This window comes from Myodes glareolus, chromosome 20 (genome assembly GCF_982192425.1).
Source record: "Myodes glareolus chromosome 20, mMyoGla1.1, whole genome shotgun sequence".
In the NCBI taxonomy this organism is placed as follows: Eukaryota; Metazoa; Chordata; class Mammalia; order Rodentia; family Cricetidae; genus Myodes; species Myodes glareolus.
Window position 1 is genome coordinate 53,371,242 of NC_142045.1, and position 11,301 is coordinate 53,382,542.

The window sequence follows — 11,301 nt, forward strand, 5'->3', positions numbered from 1 at the left end:
ATTGTACAATGGAAAAAAGAAAGCATCTTCAACAGATGGTGCTGGCATAACTGGATGTCAAAATGTAGAAGAATGCAGATACATCCATATCTATCGCCCTGCACAAAAGTCAGGTCCAAGTGGATCAACGACCTCAACATAAATTCAGTTACACTGAACCTGATAGCAGAGAAAGTGAGAAGTAGCCTTGAGCCAGTAGCACAGACACTGAGGGTGACAATAAATGGGACCTCCTGAAATTGAGAAACTTCTGAAAGGCAAAGGACACAGTCACTAAGACAAAACAGCAGCCTGCAGAATGGGAAAAGATCTTCACCAACTCCACATCTGACAGAGGACTAATCTCCAAAATGTATATAAAAAAGGCTCAAGAAATGAGACTTCAAAATACCAAATAATCACATAATTAAAAAATGGGGTACATAACTAAAAAGAATCTTTAACAGAAAAATCTCAAATGGTCGAAAGACATTTAAGGAATTTCTCAACATCCTTAGTCGTCAGGGAAATGCAAATGAAAATGGCTTTGAGATACCATCTTACACCAGTCAGAATAGTTAAGATCAAAAACATTGATGACAGCTTAAGTCATCAGGAGTGGATGTAGAGTAAGGGGAACATACCTCCACTGCTGGTGGGAGTGCAAACGTATACAGCCACTTTGGAAATCAGTATGGTGATTTATCAGAAAATTGGAAATCAATCTACTTCAACACGTAGCGTTACCACTCTTGGGCATATACCCAAAGGCTGCTCAATCATACCACAAGGACACTTGCTCAACTGTGTTCATAGCAGATAATAGCCAGAACCTGGAAACAACCTAGATGCCCCTCAACTGAAGAATGGATAAAGAAAATGTGCTACATTTACACAATGGAGTACTACTCAGCACCCCTCAGCAGCTCCAGGATCCTGAATCTAGACCTAGTCCTTGGTCATAGACCAGGCCCAGCAACCTTGCTGAACTTGGGTAGCTAGTTGGCATTTCACATCAGCCCATTCCTTCCAACCCTCATCTTTCTGGATCTGCCACTGGGGATCTTCCAAGCCCCCAAACCATTTGGATTCTCTCTTCCACCTCCTCACCTGTACCTTTTCCACAATGGTGCCCAACCACCCAGCACCAGGGCTCTTGGTTGGGGCACAGATGGCACATGGTTGAATAGTGTGCAACCCAGTCATAAGGGATGGCATGGAGCTGTTTCTTTTCTTTTCTTTTCTTCTGTGCCCAGGCCTTGGTACATGGTACAAAAGTCTGGGGGAACCATCTGTGTTCATTGCTGATTCAGGCTTCAATGCGGCCAATGGCATTGATTGTGGTTTCTACAGACCCAAAATTGACTGTGTGTGTGTGGGGGGGGGTCTGTGTCCACCAACAATTCAGCAAGCATTAAATTTTTAATCGACTTCCTTTATCCAATTTCCCTCAATTAGCTTTTACAGCTCCTTCATACAAATCCTGTGCATCTTCAGACACTTTTCCTTGGGTGTTTGTGTATCTTGTGCTGTTAAAGGTGATGCCTTCCCCAGAGAAGCTGGGTAACAGGGAGGACCCTAAGAGGGATGCATGGATTGCCCTGGGAAAGGGAAATAGATAAGAGCTCCTGGGTAAACTGGGGACTGGGGGGAGGCAGAGAGGAGGGAATGGGGGATAAGAACATGAGGGAACTGGATGGTCAAGTTGGAGGAGGATGGGGGGGGACAATGAAAGAGATAACTTGATAGAGGGAGCCATTATGGGGTTAGGGAGAAACTTGGTGCTAGGAGAATTCCCAGGAATCCACAAGGATGACCCCAGCTAAGGCTTCTAGCAATAGTGAAAAGGGTTCCTGAACCAGACTTCTGTAATCAGAGTGGTGACCACCCTCATTGTTACCATAGAAGCTTTGTACAGTAACTGATAGAAGCAGAATGCAGAGATTCACAGTCAAGCACTAGGCTCAGCTCCTGGAGTCCAGTCAAGGAGAGGGAGGAGGGAATAGATGAACAAGGAGTCAAGATCATGGTGGGGAAACCCACAGAGATCTGAGCTAGTGGGAGCTCACGGACCTATACAGACAGCTGGGGAGCCTGCATGGGACCAAACCAGGCCATCTGAGTGTGGATGACAGCTGTGTGGCTTGTTCTGTTTGTGGAGCCCCTGGCAGTGTTGCCAGGATTCATCCCTGGTGTATGAACTGGCTTTTGGAGCCCATTCCCTGTGGTGGGATAACTTGCTCAGCCATTATGCAGAGAGGGACTTGGTCTTGCCTCAACTTGATATGCCAAGTTTAGTTGGCTCCCTATGGAGAGGCCTTACCTTCTCTGGGGAGTAGGTGGAGGGGGGTGGGAGGGCAGGAGGGAGGGGAAACTATAATTGGTATGTAAAATGAATAAAAATATTTTAAATCAAAACAATAAAACAATTACTATTTCACTGAAGAGAAAAAAATTTGTGTATTTCTGAATCTTTGCAAAAATGTGTTTATTACAGGTTTTCAATGGCCCATTTTATCGTGTTTTTGTTTTCTTTTTTTTTTTTTTTTGGTTTTTATGTGACAGAGTTTCTGTGTAGCCTTGGCTGTCCTAGACCTCATTATGTAGACTAGGCTGACTTTGAACTCAGAGAACTGCCTGTCTCTGCGTCCTGATAGCTGGGACTATAGGTATGTACCTTTATTTTTGTTAAGAATTCAAAGAATCAAATTAAATTTTTAGACAAAATTAGGCTTATTATAATTTATATTAAATTTGTTTTGACAGCAGTACTAATGCACTAATTTTTTAACAACATATATCAAATTCTTTGTTTGGTTTGCTTCTCTGTTGTTTTTATGAACCATTCTGACCAAAAGCAAGATGGGGAGAAAAGGGCTTATTTGGCTTACAAGTTACAGTCCCTCATGAAGGAAAACCATGGCAGGACTCAAGGAAACACATGTAGGCAGGAACTGAAGTAGAGAAAGACTTTGACTTACTGACTTGCTCAGCTTGCTTACTCACTTGCTTGCCACGCCTGCACGTGTGTGTGTGTGTGTGTGTGTGTGTGTGTGTGTGTGTGTGTGGTGTGGGAGAATTATCTGTATTCTGTCAATCATGTATTTTAATAAAACGCTGATTGGCCAGGCAGGAAGTATAGGCAGGAAAACCAGACAGGAAGTAGAGGTGATGCAATGAGAACAGGAGAATTCTGGGAAGCAGAGAAGTTCCTCTGCCATTCCTGTGCAGACCACCGAAGAGACAGTATGTAAGCTGACAGCTGGAAAAGGTACCAAGCCGTATGGCTAACATAGATCAGAATAATGGGTTAAGATATGTCATAAGAACTAATAAGTAGCCTGACCTAATGGACCAATCAGTTTATAACCTAATGTAGATTCCGTGTGATTTTCCTTGGGATTTGCTGGCTTGTTGGGGTACTGGGCGAGACAGATACCCCAACAAGCCGGCCCTCGTGTTACATATGGCGTCCAACATGGGCTGCCAATTATCAGCGAATCAATCCCACACCAGTTATGTTTTAAGGGGTTATTTATTTTGGGGGGTAAAACTTACATACACCATAAACCGTCAGGAAGGGAGCCTAGTTGCTGGAGCAGGAGCCGGGAGCAGGAGCCGGGAGCAGGAACCAGAAACCAAGCACCGGAAACAAGAGCCGGAACCAAGAGAGCCTGATCCGGATCTGCTTCTCTTTTTAAAAGAGAAATATACCACGCCCCAGTGGGCTGGTATTTCAGCGGCTATTGGCTGACGGAGCAGAAGTCGCTCCCTGCTGCACTGTGGGCTCGTATTTCAGCGACTATTGGTTGAGGCAGCGGAAGTTACTCCCACAACATGTGTGTGAGTGTGTGTGTGTGTGTGAGAGAGAGAGAGAGAGAGAGAGAGAGAGAGAGAGAGAGAGAGAGAAAGAGAGAGAGGTGGGGGACGGGGGAAGGGGAAGGAGAGGGAGGACCGTGCCACCCCCTCCAACTGCAAACAGCTCTTTCATGCATCCACATCTGTCAAGGCATTTAAGAAACTTCACGACTTGCTTCATGTATTTATCTGTTCTCCCTAAAAGATAAGTTCCACGAGGGCAGGGATAGCCAACCCTGAGTCACCATTATATCCCTCATTGCCTAGGAAAACACTGGCCACAATCCATTAACAAAAACTGAATTGAATCTTTTTCTTTTTAGTATTGTTTTTATTGAGCTATACTTTTTTCCTACTCCCTTTCTCCCCTATCTCCTTCTACCCTTCCCCTGCCCCTACACTCAGGAGAGCTTCTCCTTTTCCCCTTCCTAAGTGAATCCATGTATGTCTCTCTTAGGGTCCTCTTTGTTGTCTGATACATCTCTTTTTCTTAAAAAAAATGTCTCAGAAAAGTCTCTTATATTTTTGCTTTAGGAAAAAATATATAAGAAAGTCAGTGCTACTCATCTGGAAGAGAAATAGCAGTTGGACAAGAAATGGCTCTGACGAAGTCTGCACTACCATCATTGATGACGTAACAGATACTGAGCCAGTGTATGTGAGTCATAAGTAGAAGAGGGGACCCAGAACTGCAACTCTTAGGTTATATGAACAAATATTGGCCATTATACAATGTTCTGTGCACAATACACAGCAATGCGGGTGGTCAACAAGAGTGGAAAAGACGGTATGGTGCACAGAGGGTAGTGAAGGACAACTGGGCGGCTGTCACAGTAATTGTTCACTGAGTAACCAAGACCTGATGAAGACAGTGATAGGAAGGGAAGAATTCCAAACATCTCAGTCGTACAATCACAAGACCAGTGAATGACTAACAGTAGGGCCTGGCTGGCATACATTCAAGGTTTCTAGCATGACTGAGTGGATGATGTAGTGACTGAAATTAGTTATATAATGAAGGGGAAAGGTGCTGCTGTGGCATGGGGATTTCTAGTTCAACACCCAGTGCAGATAGACATCTGGAAGAAACCTGGAAATACATATCCAGGCAGGATTTCAACATTGAGCTGAGAGTGTAGCTGAAATTCCCCAGAACATGCAAACAGGAGAATCAAAAATGATTAAGGAGGAGGAAATTTCTACAAGTTGAATATTCTTTATCCCAAATCCTCATCATCATAATTGTATCGAATTTCAGATTTTTATGGGGAAACCGAAGCTTTGTATATACATGAGCTGTATTGGTTTCAAATACATGTGATAGATACAACTAGAAATTAATGTTACACACTATTTCTAGTGGCCTGCAACTCATTAAAGTCAGACATGCTCTTTCCTACTTGTAGCATCATTTCAATATTCAGAATGTTTAAGGTTTTGAAGCATTTTGGATGTTTGAACTAAGAATGACCAGTTGAAACTGCAGGGCCATCTTGGCACACAAAACCCAGTGTATCTGCCTCGTAGGACTAGGAAGCAGGAAGGGCAGAAAGGTCTGGGACAAGGACCTTTGTGTCATTTCCCTACCCCTTGTCATCTCACGAGATATCTGCCTAACGTGGAGAAATTTTAAAACCAAACAACATAGGTGTTTCATAAGGGCAGACAGGTAATAGGTAGGTAGGCGAGGAGCCCTTTCTTCAGACTACTACAGAAAATGAGTATTCAGTGTTCAAACTTTTGTTGTCTGATTTTGCCCTATCAACATATTTTTGTATTCTTCCTTATCTCGTGTAAATTGACCCTTTTAATGCTTTTTAAAAAGCTGACTACCAGCCGGAAGTTAGTGGTGCACAACTTCAATCCCACCATCAGGAGTAAGAGGGAGGTGGATCTTGTGAGTTTGAGGCCAGCCTGGTCTACGAGAGCTAGTTCCAGGACAGGCTTCAAAACTACAGAGAAACCTTGTCTTGGGAGAAGGGGTTACTGGCTACCACTGCAACAGAAACACAAGTATCACTTTTGAGAGAGTACACTGTTGCTTGCAAATGTCTATGAACAGAGATTTGGTTAGGAAAAAAGGGAGAAGGGCGGGTTAAAGACGGATCATAAAGGTCAAGATGGAGAATATGTGAACAACCAATATTGTCAAATACCAAATAAATGCTAGCTGAAAGAAGACATTGGACTTGAGAAATGAAATATTCTGGATGGGAGAGAGAAAGAAGAAACCAACTGTGGTCTAGTGTGCGTAACAAGGAGAACATGAGGCTAATAAATTAAATCTCTTCTGAAGGTAATAGAACCATAGTTTGAGAAGGAGCTCATAATGGTTAGTTTTGGGATTGTACTTGGCTGAATCTGGAATCAACTGAAAGGCAAGCCACTGGACACATCTATAGGGGATTTTCTTCATCGGGATATCTGAAAAGGGAAGACCCACCCTAAATGTTAGTGGTAGATTTTTGTGGCAACCTCAAGAAAGGAGGTGGAAAGAAGCTTTTGCTTTTGCCTGCTTTCCTTCACTACCACTGGGAAGCTCATCTGCCCTGCTGCTGCTGCTGCTGCTGCTGCTGCTGCTGCTGCTGCTGCTGCTTCCTGCTGCTTCCTCCTGCTGCTGCTGCTCCTTCCTGCTGCTGAATTCCTTCACTGTCACTAGGGTGCAAATGCCTGCAGATCCTAACATGTTCCAAACACCAAGACAGCTCTAGGAACCCTCCAGGTTTTCAGCACTAGACCGGGGTGCTCAGCTACGCAGCCTCATGGACTGAGCCACTACCAGGGCTCTCATCATCCCCAGAGTGAGACAGTTATTGTTGGACAACCCAAATAGTATTATGCCACCTGATGGAACAAATTCCCTTTTAATATATATTTTATATATTGAATTAAATATAACATATAACATATATATATATATATGTATATATATATATATATATATTTATCTAGACATCCCTGATCAACACAAGCATAACCTAACCCTTTACATTTGGAAAGAAGTCAATCTCTACTAAATGAAATAGTGTTTTCATGTACAGATCAACTGACCTATAGAAACAATCCAGTGCCTTCCAAATAAAACAGCACAGAACAGAATCATCATTGGGTAGGAAGGACTAGACAAATCAAAAATACATTTTATGTTCTATGTTGTGGGCTAATTAGTGAGAAGTCATTAATTTTCCTGCTCCCTGACAGCACAGATCCAAATTACAGATCTCAGTGGGAAGGAAAAGAAATGACTGCCTTCAGAGTAGAATCGAACTCTTAAAAAATAAAATAAGAGACCTTTAACAATCTTACTTTACAAAAGGATCAGGCACCAGTTGCTGCAATTCACCTTAATTACATATCAATCATTATATTAGACATATGAAATAGAGACGTCGAGAATTTTGAAATAATGTGTTTACAGTGTAAAAGTGAAAAAGCAGACCACCATATTGTATGATGCTTGGGGCCAGAGAAAATGGGTAAAGTCAACATACACGCATCAGGTGTACACATAAAGTGGGAACAAAGGACTACAGAAAATTAAAATGGTTAACAGACCTGAGTGGTAGAATTCAACTTTATTGTCTTTATCTCGTCTGTATTCCCCCAACTTTCTACAGCTACAGCGGTCTGAAATTCCCACAGTGTCATGGGAACTTATATCTAAGAGCTTATCAATTTGAGCACTTCTCTCTGGTCTAGAAGGCTCTAAAATAACAAGGTACCTAGTAAATAAACGGCGGACTTGAAGTGGCCTGCAGTCTCCTTCATCCCAACTCAGCCTTGCTCTTTCCATCTTAACTGCCCTGGACTCTTCCTGCCTTCTGGATTCTGAAGAAGACTTCTGAGCAGGCCCCTGGGGGAGGGGAACACACCCCAAGTTTTGGGAGGTCAGTGGTGGAACCAACCCCTCACACTGAGAAAGCACTGGGGACTGAGGGCCCCAACCACGCTTCTGTAAAAGCACTTCTAGCTGACTCCGCCTTCGTCGTTCATCTTCTCCGTGGAACCTCAGGAGACTGAGAGAGGCGCGAAGGGGCTCGCTGGGACAGGAAGCGCCTACCACAGGGGACTCCGTGCGACCCCGAGGTCCAGTGTCCTCCGGAACCGCCTCGCCCCGGCGCCGGGGACTCCGAGGGCGGGGGCCCGGGACCCTGCCAGGCGACTCGGACGCCCAGGCGGGGCTGAGAGCCCAGGCTCGTCGCAGCCTGCCGTCCCCGGACCCACTCCGCCACTGCCTCCGCCGCCCGGGGCGAGCACGGAGCCCACAGCCGCCGGAGCCTCCCGCAGCCCGGAGCCCGCGGCGGACTACGAACCGGGCCGCGAGCCGCCGCGCTCTCGCGAGCTTTACGCCGCCTCCTGGCCGTCCATGCTCCGGGTCAGAAGGAACCAGGCGGGAGCGGCCGAGGATACAAGCGGCAGGAGAAGCGGATCCAGGTAGCTCGGCGGAGCCGTGAATCGGGGACCTGGGCGCCCCGGGAGGCGGAGGGAGCGGGGAAGACGTCCGAGCGGGCGGGCGGCGGCAGGATGTCTCGGCGGGGTTGCGGCGCGGGGACAAGCCTGCGGCGGGGCAGTGCTGGCGGCCGCTCGGCCGCGGGGTCTGCGGAGCGGCGGGGAAGGAAGGGAGGGAGGAGGAGCGAAGCTCGGAACCCCGCTCCCGGTCCCGCGTTCCTGCGGCGGCAGCGGCGGTCCCTTGCCTCCCGTCCCTTCCCCGTTTTTCCTGGTGCTGCCGAAATGAAGGCCACGGTGGCTGGGGTGGGAGGCGGCGGAGGCGGACCCGAGGGCCGAGCCGCTGCTTTGCGCTCCCGGTCCCAGGTTCCCTGCTCCCGGCCCGGCCTGCGGGCTCCCGGTGCAGACGTTAGGTGGCGTTGGCCCTCCCCTGCCTCTCAGGAGTTCTTTTAACCGCACAGCCTACTTGAGGCTAGAAGGCTTTCCTCCAGGCGATGCGGTGTAAACAAACCCAGCCCGGTCGGTGCTGCGATGAGCTGGTGGCACCTTTCCTGTGCCAGCTCTGCAACCTCCTCCCTGCACACCATCCCCCTCAGCCTGTAGGGATGGACGTCATCTGTGCATCTCTTCCCCGCACTTCCCTCCCAGTTGTGTGTTCTTTGTTGATAAGGGGTAAATATCGATGTGACCAGCTCCTCACGAGCTCACCCAGAAACCCAAAGGCATAATAAGTTGATGGCATGTGCTAAATTGTTAATAAACCAGTCCCAAGTTGCCTCACTCTGTCTTTCTGTTCCTAGCTCAAGATGGCTTTTTCTTTTTTCATTTTATATCTACTTGGAAAGTTTTACTGATTAATTAACCCACGGGTCTTTTGAACTATATAAGTTAAAGTTTAAACCTTTTAAAAATACTCTGGGAGAGATACTAACACTCAGCAAGTTTCGAATTTGGCTGGCGTAACAGTAATTTTGAACAGGGTACAGAAGGGAATTAGAGACATATTCCAACTTCACATAGGTCTTTACACCATAGTGTCAAGACAACAGCAGTTTCTAATTATGCTATTCCTAGGCTTTTGAAATTTATTATTACGGTTTAAGGTGGATAGTTACTGTATTACAGTTTGTATTGAAGTTGTTGTGGTTGTACCTCCTTGTCCTGCCTATATTTGCCCCTGGCAGTACAAATTTGTGCTTTTTTGCTCCTTAATACACATTATTAAGAAAAGAACAAAGTCATAAATTGCTCTGACAATGGCGACGGTGAATTTTCCACCATTTTTACTATTTAATCCTACTGATCCATGAGCATGGGTGAACTTTCTATCTTCTGATATCGTTTTTAGAGTCTTAAATTTTTTTTATCATATAAGTCTTTCATTTGTTTGGTTCGAATTACCCCAAGATACTTTGTATTATTTATGACTATTGGGAAAGGTGTTGTTTTCCCCACCTTCTTTCTCAGTCCATTTATTATTTGTATATAAGAGGGCTACTGGTTTTTATGAATTAATTTGTATCTGGCTGCTTTGCTGAAAGTGCTTATCAGCTATAGGATCCTTTGACTTTTTCCTTTCCTGTTTTCATCCCCCTTGGTCTCCTCCAGTTGTTGTATTTCTTTAGCTGAAACTTAAGTACTATGTCGAGTAAGTGTTGAGAGAATGCATAGCCTTGTCTTGGTCCTGATTTTAGTGGCATTGCTCTTAGTTTCTCTCCATTTGAGCAAATGTTGGCCGGGGGCTTGCTGGGAAGTGCCTTTATTAGGCAGTGGTTACATGCTTGGCTTTGCTGTGTGTGGGCAGCCATGCTGGACGAGCAGCAGAAGCAGCAGCCCTGCTAGGTCTGTGCCCTTCTGCAACTTCTTATTGAGGATTTTTTTTGGTAGGTGAGTGAGAAAGTTTTTTTCCACAGAGTAAATTGAAATCTAAAGACACAAACTAATGATATAGAGACAATTCTAAATTGCTGTAATATTACTTTATAGTTAATCACATTACTATTTTGAGCAGAAGTTTTAATATGTGGGCGTCTATAATCTAATAAAATTTTGGTGTTCCCATAAAAATTATATATTTCCCATTAAATATTGAGTGGCTATATAAGCAAAATAGAATATATCTTCAATAATAATTTTTCAAGACAATCTGAAGTAAAAGAACATTCTTCTCCTTACTTAAGTAACTCCTTAACCTGCTGCTTTTAAATTCCCCTTGGTATTTACAGGTAGTAATCATTAAAGATTCATTTCAAATTCTTGTTTATTTATACATTACCAAACAGATATAAATAACATTTGGGGGGGGCAGTTGGAGCAGTTTCACAATTGCATTCAAGTATCTGCTTCTGAACAAGACTAGGCCAAATGAGGAGATCTTGACATTTGCTGTGTAGGATGCCCATGAGCTAGAATTAATTGGGTATCACAAGGAAACCCAATCAAGCAAGAGAGAGTGTAGGTGCCCCAGAAGTCGGGAACACAGTTTCCCGTGTTGACATTTCTTCAATAAACTATGTTCCCTTTGACTCTTGTGTTAGAGGCATAACATTGAGAATGAGTCGTAATTACTGTCACTGAGACTTCATAGAGACTCTGCGGGTAAGTCTCAAAGCAGTAACGTCACTTGTGTTAGTTCAAATGACAGTTTTGACTGCTTTTCAGAGAATGATTGGCATTTTTTCTTTTGTGGAATTCCTCATACTCTTTTGTATGCTTGTCCTACTTGATTGTATTTTTTTCCATAGTCTTACTGATGATAATTTCATTTATGAGTTGCCAGTTCATATCTTCCTTGCTCATTTTATTTGGGTCTTGATATAGTTGCTTTTTTAAAAAGTTTGTGTCTTTGTAATTCATGGGAGTTGTAATTCTAGAACTGTCACTTTTCCCACAGACTTTTAAAGAAACAGTTTTTTCATCGGGCTCTGAAAGTAATGGAAATGAAGTGTGATAAAGACATAAAAAAAGAAAAAGAAGAAGGAAAATTTCTGAAAGTGGGAAAGAAGAAGATAAAAAGAA